General features: G+C 40.9%; 1 pseudogene; it reads right to left on the bottom strand.

Annotated features, from left to right (window-relative positions):
• Positions 1–1650: 1650 nt before the first annotated feature.
• On the bottom strand, positions 1651–11335 carry LOC117438956 (major intrinsically disordered NOTCH2-binding receptor 1-like; annotated as a pseudogene).
• Positions 11336–14303: the final 2968 nt, after the last annotated feature.

Here is a 14303-nt window from a genome sequence, read left to right as displayed (position 1 = left end):
TTTATGCCAATGCATTAAAATGCTGCTACAGTTTTGCTGTTGGCTATCTTGCCGGATTAAAAGCAATAAGCTGTTTTTAGCCTAAGGTCTTTGAACCGGTACAAGCTAGGCTAACGTCCAGTGTTATGGCACAAATGAGATTCAGACATGGACCAGGTGAGGACGGAAGGAATTAAAAACACTTATCTTACTGTCACATTGTACTTGAAGTTGAATCCATCCTGATCTGACTTAAGCACTGCAAAAGCTGCTGTAAGTAGTTCACATGCTACAATTCAGACATGGCAAAGCATACCCTCTACCTTTATCCTACTCCTGAACCTACTCCAAAAGCACTTTTTTAATGAAGACAGGTAGATCTGGTATAACCCCAACTTCCCAGCTTTTGCACATCTGTGAGATTCTCTTGTGTCAGTGAGGGAGATCCCCATCTCAACAGTGTTCATAGCTCCTTTCCCTTATATAGAGAGTATGAAGGGTTTGCAACACTTCAGAGCATTTTTCAGAAAGGAAATAAAATTTAAGTTATCTGTTCACTCACTTTTTATTTTGTCCATTTTTTCTCATGTTTTTCATTCTCCTAAGTTATGCAGAATTTATGAACTTAAATGTCTGAATGCTCTGAACATTTCCCTTTGGTCTTTTCATTTACAAAGAAAGGCCCTTTTTCACAGAACGGATATGTAATTTTTACCTTTTTAAGGTGTATCCCAATCCCAGTTTATACTCTACTACTCCACCAATTTTGCTTGAGCTTTTGGTATGTCAGATTAAAAAAATTATTGGTGCTCTGTTTTTTTGATTGACAGAGATTCTATTGTGTTCAAAGACCATGATGCAGGCATGAAGAAACACAATCTCAGGTCTCAGGCAATTATTTTGGTAGAAGCTCAGTGGTCTGCCTTTTGTTTTTTTTCTCTGAAAAGGTTTAAGAAAGCATTTATGCATTTAGGCTAGCTTTTTACTAAGAAGCGCTGCATCATTGCAGCAATGCACTCTGTCTCTAAGTAATGTGTAATTTTTTGCTTTAGAATTCTCTGGGACATCCTGAATGCTGCTTTATAATACTTTTCTGTATTCCAATAAGTCCTTTACTGTGAGGGTGGTGAGGCACTGGAACAGGTTGTCCAGATAGATTGTGAATGCTCCATTCCTGGCAGTGTTCTAGGGCAAGTTGGACATGGTTTAGCCTGTGGTGTCCCTGCCCAGGGCAGTGGATTGGAACTAGATGATCTTAAGGTCCTTTCCAACCCTAACCATTCTATGATTATATGATAATAGCTACAATATTAGCTATCATAAAAGATGAACAGGATGGTAGGTGTTTATTAGAAATGATTACTTAGCTGACTATCTGTACACACAGTATATACCATACCATACATGCTGATGCAGATCACTAGTCCAAAGAATGCACTAAGAAAAGTAGAAGATCAATAGTTTTCTTTTTAATTATACCCATAAGAAGACATGCTGCTGTGCTCAAGAGTATTGTCTCTTTCCAGGATCAATTCCTTATGCTGCATAGGAACACTGTAAACTAGTGATGTCAAACAAAGAGCAATTGTGGCAAAAAAATAAAACAAGGGAGGAGAATACCTTATAAAAAATATTTATTGAAAACACTCTCATCAATGTTATTTGGCTGTACTAAGTAAGTAAAATGCTGAGTGTGATTGTGGCAATTAGGATGCAAACAGCTAATACCAAGAGCAGGATGATTCGGCAACATTTGGAACGCTTTTTTTCTCTCTCTTTCTTTTTTATCAAGGTATCATACCCAGGAGTATAAATATCCCCCATCCAGAATTGTAAGATCGTTAGGATTTTCCTAAAAGAAAAACCAGAAAATTAACTCAGCTCCTGTTTTTGCACATAAAGTCATTAGGACATAGTCAGAAGTATTTTGGCTATCATCAGACAATGATTAATGAAATTTAAGGCATCACAACACAAATGCAAAAAAACTTTCACTAACATAGGTTGTGCTATGAACATACGTTGCCCAGATGCTGCAAATTTCCACTAGGGAGAATGAAAACCACACTTTTCAGCCAGAAAACCAAATGTAGGACACCCGCCTTTGACTTGTGATTAAAAATCCCAAAGAAACCATGTAGTCCTTCACAAGAAGAGATGAATCTATAAAACACAATCTGAGTCCCTTTCCAAAAAAAAAAGGGAACAGCAGAAAAAATGCTTACTATAGTAACCCTAAAAGGGATTTGTGCCTACCCACAGGCGACAGGGTCCTGAATAGTGTGGATAAGTGCTTGGAAAATGCACCGTATTTGATAACAGAATGATGTTATGAACAGTTGTTGAAGTGACTATATAGTGGCTAAGTGTCTCATTTGGAGCCCTTCCCTATACTAACGGGGAAGCTGACTTGTGGAGTGTTGCAGATTAAGATTTTCTCTGGCCACAGAGGTCATGTTCTGCAAAACTGCAATTCCTGGAGTCTAGCCAGATACATAGATATCTTTTCTTGATCACACTCATGTTGGTGGTTATGTTTGTAGCAGAAAATACATCCATATTTACTTCTGGAATCTCACCAAAAGAACCAAGTGGGGTTTCACAGTGGGGTTCATGCACACCCCACATAGCAATTTGCTTTTTTTAAACAGAGGGCAAAAGTGAGTTACCTTTATTTGGCTGGCCAAGTTAGAGTGCAGTGAGTGTCTGTCATAGTCTTGCACAGTCCAGGAAGGGGCCTTTTTCTTCTCCTCCAATTCATCATCCACCTGGATATCACTATACAAGGGGTTGCTTTTGATAGTGCATTTCAGGGTGACGGGTGTAAATGTGTTTCCCGAGGGCTTTGTCTATCATTTCTTTACTGACCCTGTTTGAGTCTAGCCCGGCAACTTAGTGACATTTGGTTTTTTTCTCTCTGTAAGGCACAATTTTGACCAGAAGTTGGCTTTCATCTTTCATTTAATTACAACACAGTCCCCCTTCCAGAATTATCCATTTGTAATACACAGAATCAAATTACACATGCACAATTTTTCCTCATTCTGGCAAACATCTACAATGCAGTAATGGAGCCTGACTGGGCATCCAGGCAGATTTTTCTTTCCTTCTGGGGAAGCACACGGGTACAGTCTGAACATTAAGCTCTTTTGCAAATGCAAACTGATGTTATAATGCCTGCTGAAAGAAAGCCTCTGCTTTAGCAAAACAGTGCTACGGAGCATTGAGGTAGAAGATGTAATTCTGTTGGAACCCATGGTATATGGTGCAGAAAGAGGGTTTGTAAGGACAAAGCAGAATGACCACACGGAATCATAGTGTGAAAGTGCTTCCTTGGCTGGATCTGCACCTTTGACAGTCAGGGTTGTGATTGCAGTTCTGTTCATGCTATTGAATGGTAGACCTGTTGTCAGGGTGTTAGAGGACCTTCATTCAACTGAGGGAGAATTCTTAATTTGGGCACTGTCAGAGCTCAAAGGTAATTAAATATCTGAGCAGTCTCCCCATTGACAACAATTGTTAAATTGGACAATTTAGAACAAGAGCGTGCAAGGGAGGAGGATGACAGCCCTAGTGGAATCACTTTTCTGGAGAACTCACAAGTTTGCTGCTTAACACAGCATTAAGAGCCTCCTCAGAAGCCAGTAAGATTTAATCACCCTATTTTTTGATCTGTTTATTGCACAGGGGAATGCAAGCAGACTTTCCAGTCAAGCTGTTCAACATTTTGGTTCACCACAACCTTCTGTCCCCCTGAGACTATTTAATTAACCTGTTTCCGGTTTCCTGGTGGTGTGTCACATTCCAGAGAGAACCTACTTAGAGCAAGAGCCCTTCCTTGCATTAACACCTCTCCTGTGTCTCAGGACTGTTTCTACAGAGCCATCACAGAGCAAATTCAGCTTTCTTCATTAGCAAATCCTGCTTTCCCATTCTCAGCTTTGTCCTTAGGAATTTTATATTGAGAAAAGGGAAGCCTTTGCTTCACCCGGTGTCCCTGAACACCCCACCCTCTCCCACCCTTAGAATTTGCTAATCACACACAATAGTGAGTGCACATAATGAAAGACAATAAGAGGCTGGGACCTGAGAAACTTTCTTCTATGAAAGGATGTCTTTCTGAGGATATTTCATTTATATCAAGATTCCAGCTGTTAAGGTGCCATGGGCTGGATGACTTCACAGCAACAAGCGCTTGCTGCTGCCACAGGCACATTCTGCTTCTCCTTCCAGTCCTTGCGATCTTAACCCCTCCCACACATGGGCTCTGATGCAAGCTTGTATTTCACATCACCCAGTGCAAGTCCCTAAGCTGATAGCAACTGTTGTCTTGTTCTGCTTGAGTAATTTTTTTGCCTTCTTCTGGGTTGGTGAAGCCACTTTCTGTGGAAGCCAGCTGCTACATGTCTCACCTACTTTATGCCTCAGTGCCTGTGATCACACACAGACTGTGAGTCGGTCTGGGTCAGGCAGGTGTAGAAGGAAGTGAGAGGACTGGTTTCCTTCAGAAAGGAAAGGTGAAGAAATTATAACAACAGCCTTTTGTCTAAGAACATTAGGAGTAAGCATCATGCTAGCATTCTTATCGTGAAATTGTGCACAAGTGACTAAGCATGTTTCCCATCAGTAATTATCATTATTAGGTGGGTGGATCCACAGTGCCCTTCCAGTCTATTAGTTCATAATTTCCATAAGTCATTCCTGTGGATTAACATATCTCCTGGCAATAAGTCTTTGCATTGCAGTTACAGCTGGCACTGAAGCCCTCTGGGTTGTACTGGCCAGATTTTCAGCTGAGCTGGTGTTTTTATGTAATTTCTTTCTGGCTGCATTTTATATTTTATTTTATTTATTTTATTTTAATTTATTTAAAATTTGTCATTGACCTCAATGATGCTTCCCTCATGCTTGCTATATAGTTGAACTTGGAGAACATTTTGTTGAAGAACTTGAACTGTCTCACCAGGGATATTTGGTCTCCCTATGGCTAAGATGTTGTGAAAGAATGCAGCTTGACAGTAATTTCTAAAGCTGTTTTAAATAAATGCTCCAAATCTTGGAATAGATGGCATGAGGCAAAATTTGTTCTAAAGAGAGTGCTTTGTGGCAAAACTTTTTGCCCCTTCTGCCTGTAGTAGTACCTTCCGTTGCACAGCATGAAATAGAGTATGGGGAGTGGGGAGAGGGGTGATGGGGGAACAACAGGTTTTAACATGAAAACTGGACTGGATTTGGGGTAGGCAGATAATTTACAGAATTTTTAGAAACAGACTTTGAGTGCCAGCTTAATCAAGAAAATACACTCAGTGAGGCAAATGGTTTAGTTATGAAACTTCTGTAGTTTCACAGGACAGACATCCTAGACACTAGTTTTTGGGGAAAGGAAACACAGAAGTCTGAATACATACAAAAAATACCCAAACCAACAAAAAACACAAACAAAAACACAAAAAGGCTTAGGTCCAATAAATTGTACAGAGAAAGATGAGGAAAAATTGCATGAAGCATATGCACTTAGAGATGCAGAGAACAGAAGGTTAGATAATAAAAATGTACCTGCTAGTAGTTCTAAAAGAAATCGTACTTTTTCTTTTAAGATTTAACACATCTCCCAACAATTGTTACATACGTTCTATGTTTTGATTCTGATTCACGAAACAAATATTCAAAGAAAAGAGGGAAGGTATTGTAAATCTAGGTATACATATGCATTACAGAATTTATATGGTATACACTGTGTCTAAGAAGGCAGGGTGAATAAGGTTGGAACACATCAAATTCAGAGGCAATTTATGTTACTATTGCTGAATGGAAGAAGGGAAAAGCAAATACTCCTAGCCAGCAATAGTTAGGAAGAACTCTAAGAAACTGTAGATGAAATGTGTTTGATGAAATACTCATTTAACAGGATGAAAAATGCTCAACTCTGCAAACATAACTGTGTTTAATGTACATATAGCTCATGAACATGAAAGCTGTTATAGTTTGGAACTGGATGATCTTAAGGTCCCTTCCAACCCAAACCATTCTATGATTCTATGAACTCATGTTTCACCTGAGAACAGTTTGTCCCTCTTCAACAGACCCAGAGAGCTGGCATGTACAAATAAAGGATTCTGTAAAAAAAGCCTGAAGACCTATAGACAGTCAATGTTAGTCCCAGTTCCATCCCTGGGTCAAGATGTGCTTACTACCACATGTTTTTCTTGCTGATTATTTCATAATACACAATAACATATACAAGTACATTACACTTTATTATAAATTAAAAAAAATAAAATTATAACATAATCTATATTGCTAGGAAACACTTTTATCTAATTTTCCTTCACTTTATCCTTTCGTTCCTTGTTGTTCAGTTGTTGTTGTTGTTAACACTGAAAACAATCTGGGTGTCTAACTGTTCTCCTCCTCAGTCTGTGATAGTGACATTAAGCTAATCACCCACCAAAAATTAGGACATCAGCAGTTAAGGTTAGGCCTTGGACTCAAGCCTATCTACCTCCAAGAAGAGATCAAAGAGACACCTAAACAATTAAGGAAATTTACTTCCTGGAAGTAAAATTTGTCTTTACTCCTCCCAAGAAGAGCTAGTTTCATGTGTCCCATGGCCAGCCCATGTTCTTGAGCTGCTGCAGAGGAGGTACCCAGTGAAACTGACAAATGCTGGCAGCGGGCAGCTATGCCTTAACATTTTAATAAGGAGTCTTTAAGAAACTTAGGGCCACCAGATACTGCAGGATTTGTTTTGTAACAACCTCATCAATCCTAATGAAAGTGAATAGCAGGGTGATTATTAATATCTGCATGGTAAATTGCTTAGATTATAACCCTCTGTTGGTAGAAGCCTTGTAACACATCCTGGAGAGCTCTCCCAGCACTTGGAAGGGCATTTTTTCTGATAGAGACCTGTTTCTAAGACAGAAAAAGAACTGGCAGACAAAGGCTGCCAGTAGTAACCCAAGAATCACTGTGATAGTATACCCTGTGTAGGTATGCTAGGTATCTGGTCAATAAAAAAAAAAGGTCATTTATCAGGAATAAATAATATTAGCTCTTTAGAATTTTCCTAAACAAATCTGATCTCAATGTGAATAGTAGTCAGAAGGCAAGGAGTAGCTGAAGATATGTGAAGTGATCTGAGAGACAGCAGGGCAGACACCTCATGTCAGGGATTCCTGGGATCCACAGTAAGTCCAGAGGAGCCCAGGAAGATTGGTCAGAGGGCTAAAGCACCTCTTCTATGAAGACAGGCTGAGAGAGCTGAGCTTTTTCAGCTGGAGAAGGGTCCAGTGAGACCTTAGAGCAGCCTGCCAGCACCTAAAGGGGTCTACAAGAAATCCGAGAGTGGCTATTTACAGAGCATGTAGTGACAGGACAAGGGGGAATGGCTTTTAAGTTGACAGAAGAAAGATTTAGATTAGATATTCAGATATTCAGAAGAAATTCTTTACTGTGAGGGTGGTGAAACTGGCACAGGTTATCCAGAAAGTTGTGGCTAACCCCATTCCTGTCAGTGTTCATGGCCAGGTTGGGTGGGTTTTTAAGGAACTTGGTCTGTGTATGTGACCCTGGCCCATGGCAGGGGGGTTGGTCTTTAAGGTCCATTAAAATCAAACTGTTGTAGGATTCTATGGTTTTATGAATGCGTAACTGACTGAAGGGTATAAGAACTGCTTGCAAAGACGTAAGGTAGCATCAAAGCACCTTCCAGGAGCCACCTTACATGGATAGGAGGGAACCACTAGATGGCTATAAACACTTAAGCTAAAGTGACAAGAATATTTAATGTAGCATTCGTATGGACATTTTACTTGTGCAGCACTTAGAGTACTTCTGTCCTCATAACGAATTGTTTACCCAAACAAGCTGTTTTTATCTGTCTTCTGCATGGTTGTCAGACCAAAGCTCCAGCCAACCTTGTAGCTGGGTCTGATTGAGGCAAGTTGCAGAGTCTAGCAAGAATAAGGGAAAGAGTGGAAGTATGTAATGCACATATGAACCAGGGGATAAAAAAGTGACTGTACTGAGCACCTACCTTGTGCTCAGTTACCTCTTGTTTCTGGTACAATGAGGAACAAGGCAGGACCACGGTATTAGCTCAGATGAGAAACCAAGAGGGGTTAGGACTAATTAGTGTGGTACTGTAACACCCACAGGCCACAGTTTTGTTCACAGTTGTGAATTCCAGAGCAAGAGCACATGACAAGGAACAGCGTGGTGTTCAAAAACCAAATGCTTCCTGCAGTCCCTCCAAAATAGGGGAATAAAGGGTAAACATAAACAGAAACAGAATCCTGAGAACTGCAAAAATGACAAGGTAGACTACAGGGATCATGCACTCTGGCTATGAGAAGCGGATGTAGGGGATTAACCATCTGGTCCTAATGCTGAGCGTCAAAACCATATTGTGGGGCAGATAGTCCAGTAGGACCAGAGATTTTCAGGACAATCAGAAAGTGGTCAATTAGCTACTCATCTGCAGGAGAAACAGTCTGTGCTTTTATGCTGCCTTTCACAAGGAAGGACTAATATTCCTGTACTACTTTATCGTTTGTTTTATTCAAGTAGACGATGAAAATATAGATTAAGAAGGGAAGCTGTTTCAGTTTGCCTGATACCGAAGAGGAAAGTGAGTGGGAAAAGCAGCAACTTTTTGGTCCGCAATAGAATTGTCATTATGTCCCAGTGCTTTTCATATGGAAATAAATTTAATATCTTATAGGTGAAGAAATCATAAGCACTTAAGTGCACTTGCATTTAAGTGGTCTCAATAATGAAAGTCTGGAGAGACCACAAGCCGCCACTGAGAAGGTTCACTTTACATGGGGATCCCTGAGTAGCAATATTTTCTTAAAAACAAATTGATTTCTGAAGTGGGAATTTAGGCTGCTCTCAACACTTAATGACTATGGGAGTCTGTAGGTCATGCACATATGTTCTGAAATGAATTCTCCTCCCTCGCCCTTCCCCCTCTCCTCTCTCTTCCCCCCCCCCCCCCCCCCCCCCCCGTTTTCCGTTTCTGAATTAACTAACTCTTAACCCCATTAGCTTTCTCATCTTAAAGCAAAACGTTATTCCTGTGCCATTAATTCTTCACTGTGCATGGTGTTTATTCTAATGTCTGGAACCCATCAGTTCTTTTTCCTTTATTTGGCTGTCAGCAAAAGGAAAAAAGGAGCAAGCTCATAAGGGTAGAGAGAATAAGGCACAATGATTTTATCTGGACAGCTTAAATTCGCCAGTGACTGCACTTAAAAGTATAGGTTGTGTCCTAGGTTTAAACAGTTATTAAACATACTGCATCGCAAACTGTATTTCTGGAAACATGGTGAAGCAAGACATTTTTTTTGAAATGGCCATCCCACGGCTGGGAACAGAATTCCAGGAAACCCTCTTGCTAGTGGTGAAAGGCAGAGCAAAAGCCGAAAAAGCCAGGGCTCCCCACACATTTTTAATCCTCTTGCAGCTCTGCAGCCCTGGCTTCGGTGACAGTGAGTGCTGTTTAACAATTGGGAAGAAGGATCCCTGCTGCGGAGAGCTCTGTGTGTGGCTGCTTCTCTCCTGCACAAAAGAGGGGCTTAGGTGGGGTGGGGGAGCGAAGCCACATTGCACCATACCCCATTGTTTGGACCCCGCAGCTCCTTCCCTTGGTTAGGGCCCTGTGCATAGGAGACAACGGGTGACCATGTGGTCCCCCCCGCTTCCAGCTCTCCTTGGGTAATTGCCAGAAAAGATTATACAATACCAGCAGAGGCGGCTGGAGGCACTGGGCAGGCAGAGTGGTTTTCTTGGGTGGGGAAGAGGCTAGAGAAGGTAGGCGGAGCGGCTGAGGTGGGGCGGGGTTTGATGGAAGCGGTGTCAGAGCAGAGGACTTTTGCGTGTTGGGTGAGGACGGGAACAGACCCTGGATGGAGCAAAGAGATTTGGGATGGGGAGAAATGTCCTGAGGGAGAAGTGCAATGAAAGTAGCTGGGGAGGGGGGGGGGAAAGGGGACGGGGGTACCTAAGGGTCTTTCTCCCCTCCCCCTCGCAGGTCTGTGTTTCCTTAGGCTCCATTTCTGGAGAAGTGGACCCCACCATAAGGATACTGAGGATGCAGGCCCTTCTCCATACTCCACCCCCCCCCCTTCCCCAACTGCTTATTACTTCTCCATCTGTTGCCAAGAACAGACCTAGGAGCTTTGCTCATTCTAGGGGTGGGGAAAGGAGAGGGCTCCCCGGGCAGCAGGAAAGGAGCACTGTGGAGCAGCAAGTTGGGCCCGCAGGGGTGTGAGCTGATGCAGCTAACTGCTGCTGATCCAGACATGAACTTTCTCCGCTGGCTGCAGGGCCTCCACTAGGCAGCGCACATTTACTTTTTTACCAAGAAACGCTGCTACCGCTGCATAATAAACCTGGATTAACACAGTCAGTGTGTTTTCAACACTGTCAACAGCTGTCTGTCAGGGGTGGACAGGAGTCAAAGTAGAATGGGAAAAACAAGGCAAAATAAAGAGGAAGCTGTGGTGAGCTCTGTAGACATAGATACGCTTGCAAGACACTAGGAAGAATCTGTAAATGCTATCTCTAATGTGCCTTTTTGTTGATTTTGGAGGGATATGACCTGAATTTCAGATTTAAGTTGGTCTGGTTTTTTTTTCTTCAGAGAAAGTATTCTATTTGCCCCTTTAGGACAATTAATCAGTATTTGACATTCGTAGACTTTCTGGGAATGCTGTGAAACATTACAATGAGATGCAGAAGCCTAACATACTGAAATAAAGTCAGCACACTGCCCTGAAGAGAATACTCTTCTCTTGGAGCCTGATCCTCACTGAAGTCAATGAGAAACTTGCTGATATATTAGTGATGCAGATTCAGAGATGCAGGAACCTGAATCCACATCTGAGTCTCAAACTCATTTTGTCTCCTGATCCCCAAAAAGAGAAAAAACCAGGAAAAATGCTAACTTTTTTTAGACCTTTACCTGTAAATAGACCCTGTTGTGCCACTGCTGCACTCCGGGTTAAGGTAAAGGTCTTCCTGGGAATTTTGCCAGGCTGGCTTTAGAAAGGCAGAGTGTTTTTTGCTAAAGACCTTCACCTCCAGTTTGCAGGAATTTGTCGGATGATTTTTGTTTGGCAAAACAGAGAAGTCCATAGTTTCTGTCCTGTAGAGTAATAACGAAAACAGCCCGCTCTTCTGCTTCCTGCTGTGCACACTCTTTCTATTATTAATGATGTGAAGAAGGATACGACAGTTTCCTGAAACTGTATCTGACCCCTGTTTGGTGTCAGACTCACTTATATCATCTACCAAAGATAAAAGATTGTTTAGAAGCAGCAGAGCAGACAGGACTGTTTTTGTAAGTGCCCTAGCAAAAGTTTTCAAGTTCAAGGTCCATTTTTGATAGATACGTATGTGTTCCATTAAAAGCTAACAGAGTACCAGTGCTAGATGCATGAGACACTTAAATGCATACCAGTCACTTCCTCAGTGACCTGCCAAAAATGCCAAGCTTACAATACTTCAAAGTGAGCTTTTCCCCATAAATTAGGAGGCACTCCCAGCCCAAAGCAAGTCATCCTGTTCTGTGGCAGTGCTAAGAGGCTCCATTGTGCTGTCTGGATTGGTACCATTTACCATGACAGCTATGACATACACTTTGTTAGGTTCAGGGGTTTCTTTCACAGTAATTTCTTCTTGACCCTGGGAAATATTAGATTGTTTCAAGTAATTGATTACAGAAGTTTTCAGGGAATTGATTTTGCTGGCTTGAATGGTATAGTCTGAGTCCTGTACTTTTATTATTTTATGTTGAGATTTGATATTTTCATCACAATTTTGTAAGTCTTAAGATCTTTTGACTTCATCTAATGAGATTCTCCTTCTCATCATGAACCGTTGCTTAAACCAGCAAAACCAGCATCCCTATATTTATTTTAACCTTCTTTTTCAAAACTTTGTTTTTTTTTTTAGATACATTTCATTTTTGATGACACTACCACAGAGAATAGGTTTTTGAAAGCTCATTGTTTTAAAGCCCAGAAAATCTATTTTGGTCCAATTAATGCTGAGAATGAGGGCATCGCAAAAATTTAATTTTGTACTTGGGGAATCAGACCAACCTACTTTCCTTACAGAAGATTGCTGAAACTTAAAAAGAAAGTAAACCCAGGAAAACTATTTTTAAAAATTTTGCTCATGTGAGACCCTAATGTACTAAATGAATACTTTCATATGCATATAATTTAAAACCTTATCATCTTAGAAAGCTCATGATTTTTTGTTGCATGTATTGGTTGGCAAATATTTTACAGCATATTTGTTAAGAATTATTAATCTTTTCACTTTCAAGCATATACTCAGAGTATTTGTGAACAGCCTCAAAAGAGGCAGTAGTGAACATGTTTCTGGTAGAACTTGCATGCTTCTGGGGAACCTGTTGCTTCATTTGGTATTCTTTCTTCCCAGAGTAATGAAGCTCTGCCAGAGTATGAAGCTCTGCCATGAAGTTCCTGATTTAGACTTACCATAACATGATTTTCCATGTGCAGAACTTGGACAGTAAAGAATTTGTGTTCTAAAGTAGCTGAGTATATACACCAACCATGCCTTCTTTCTCATATATACCATTTCCAGCATCTTTCTGAATACAGGATTCTTCTGTCTACTGTAACATGTGATGTGGTGTGCATCTATGTGAATTTATGTACAACACTGCTTTGGTTCATTAGCCATGACTAGGAACATAAAAAAACATCTCACCAGGTCAGACAACCCCCCAAGCACAAGGATCTGAGAAAGGCAGTAGAGATGCTGTTTAGGTAGACTCCATACACCTGGCTACTTTCTGCTGTTCATTCTCCTTTTATTCCTCACCAGAAGCCACACAGGTTTTTGTGCTAGAGTGTCTCTTTCACAGGCCTTTTAATTGTCTATTTATGGACTCGCTGTCCATAAATTTGTCTAATTGCTTTTTCAAATCTTCTGATACTACCTCCTGTGGATGCAAGCTTCAGAATTTTATGGCCATCTGTCTAAAGGGCTTATTCTTATGTGTTTTAAATTAATTTCCATAACTAGTTGTATTGAAGATCCCCTGTGTTGTATTGCGGGTTTTTAAGAATAAAATCTTATCCATCACCTTCAGGGGTTTTTAAATCCTGACCGTGCTCATCTCAGCCTCTTTGTCTCCATATGAAGGATCAAATTTTTCAGTATCATTTCATAAGCCACCTGGTCTGTTCCCTTGCTCATTTATTTGCCCTTTTTTAACCATGTTACAGTGTACTTCATTTAATTGTTCATGAGAACACAGCAATCATATATGAATGCAATGATCAACTGAGGGTATACCACAGCTCAAAAAAAGGGAAAGTTACGCCCTCTCTTCTAACAACATTCATCAGGTTTGGCTTTTTTTCCTGCTGTTCTCATAGAGCTAATAACTTCAGACTACATAACCCAATGACATTGATTTTTCGTCCAACTCTGTGACTGCTACTAACGAGTTGAGTTACCTTGTAGTAGTAATTTAACTATTTTTTCATAGCAATACAACCTTACATTTACCCACATTAAAAGTTTATTGGCTAACATCTTGCCTAGTCAGTCAGTTTTGGTGAGTTACTTACCAAATGAATCAACAGTTGGTTAACCAGAAGAGCTTAATGTCGTGTGCAGTGGGGATCTCAGTTTTTACTGTATCCCTCAAGCCATTGATGAAAATGTTGTAAACTAAACCAGCATTACACCTTGGGGAACCATACTGCTGATTACTCACCATCCGGAAGATGACCATTTTGTTTCCAATCCTTTAATCAGTTTTAAGCCACAAAGATTGCTCCTGCGTCTCCTGTGTGAATGTAGTTTCTTGAATATCCTGTAATTAGGAACCTTGTTGATGATTTAGGTGCCACTAGATCCAGTTTGCTCAGGACACAGCTGAGGCCATGCTAACTCTCTCCCCCCCACGTCCATACATATCCATGCTCAGGGACATTTTCTCAGCTATTTTGGCACCAGAAAAAGAATTCAAGACTCCCCAGTCTGTAGTTTAAGGGATGCCAGTCCCGTCAGCGTAGCTCTTTGAAAACAGCTTATGCACGATGTGAAGCAGTACTGCCATTTCCTAATTGCATACTTTCCAGGACATCTCACATGACTGCCACCCTAGATACCTGTTGGCATCTAACATTCCTTGTTTGTCCTCATATTCTTCTAAATTTCCTTCAACTCAATTCAGTTTCTCTGATATCTCTGCTACAAGGAATGTACAACATGCAAGAACCCCTCAATGTTTCAGCTGCAAAGTGCCAACACTTTGCTGGGCTGGCTTC

This window comes from Melopsittacus undulatus, unplaced genomic scaffold (genome assembly GCF_012275295.1).
Source record: "Melopsittacus undulatus isolate bMelUnd1 unplaced genomic scaffold, bMelUnd1.mat.Z mat_scaffold_908_arrow_ctg1, whole genome shotgun sequence".
NCBI lineage: Eukaryota > Metazoa > Chordata > Aves > Psittaciformes > Psittaculidae > Melopsittacus > Melopsittacus undulatus.
The sequence above is the reverse complement of the archived record's forward strand: the minus strand, read 5'-3'. Positions and strand labels throughout refer to the sequence as shown.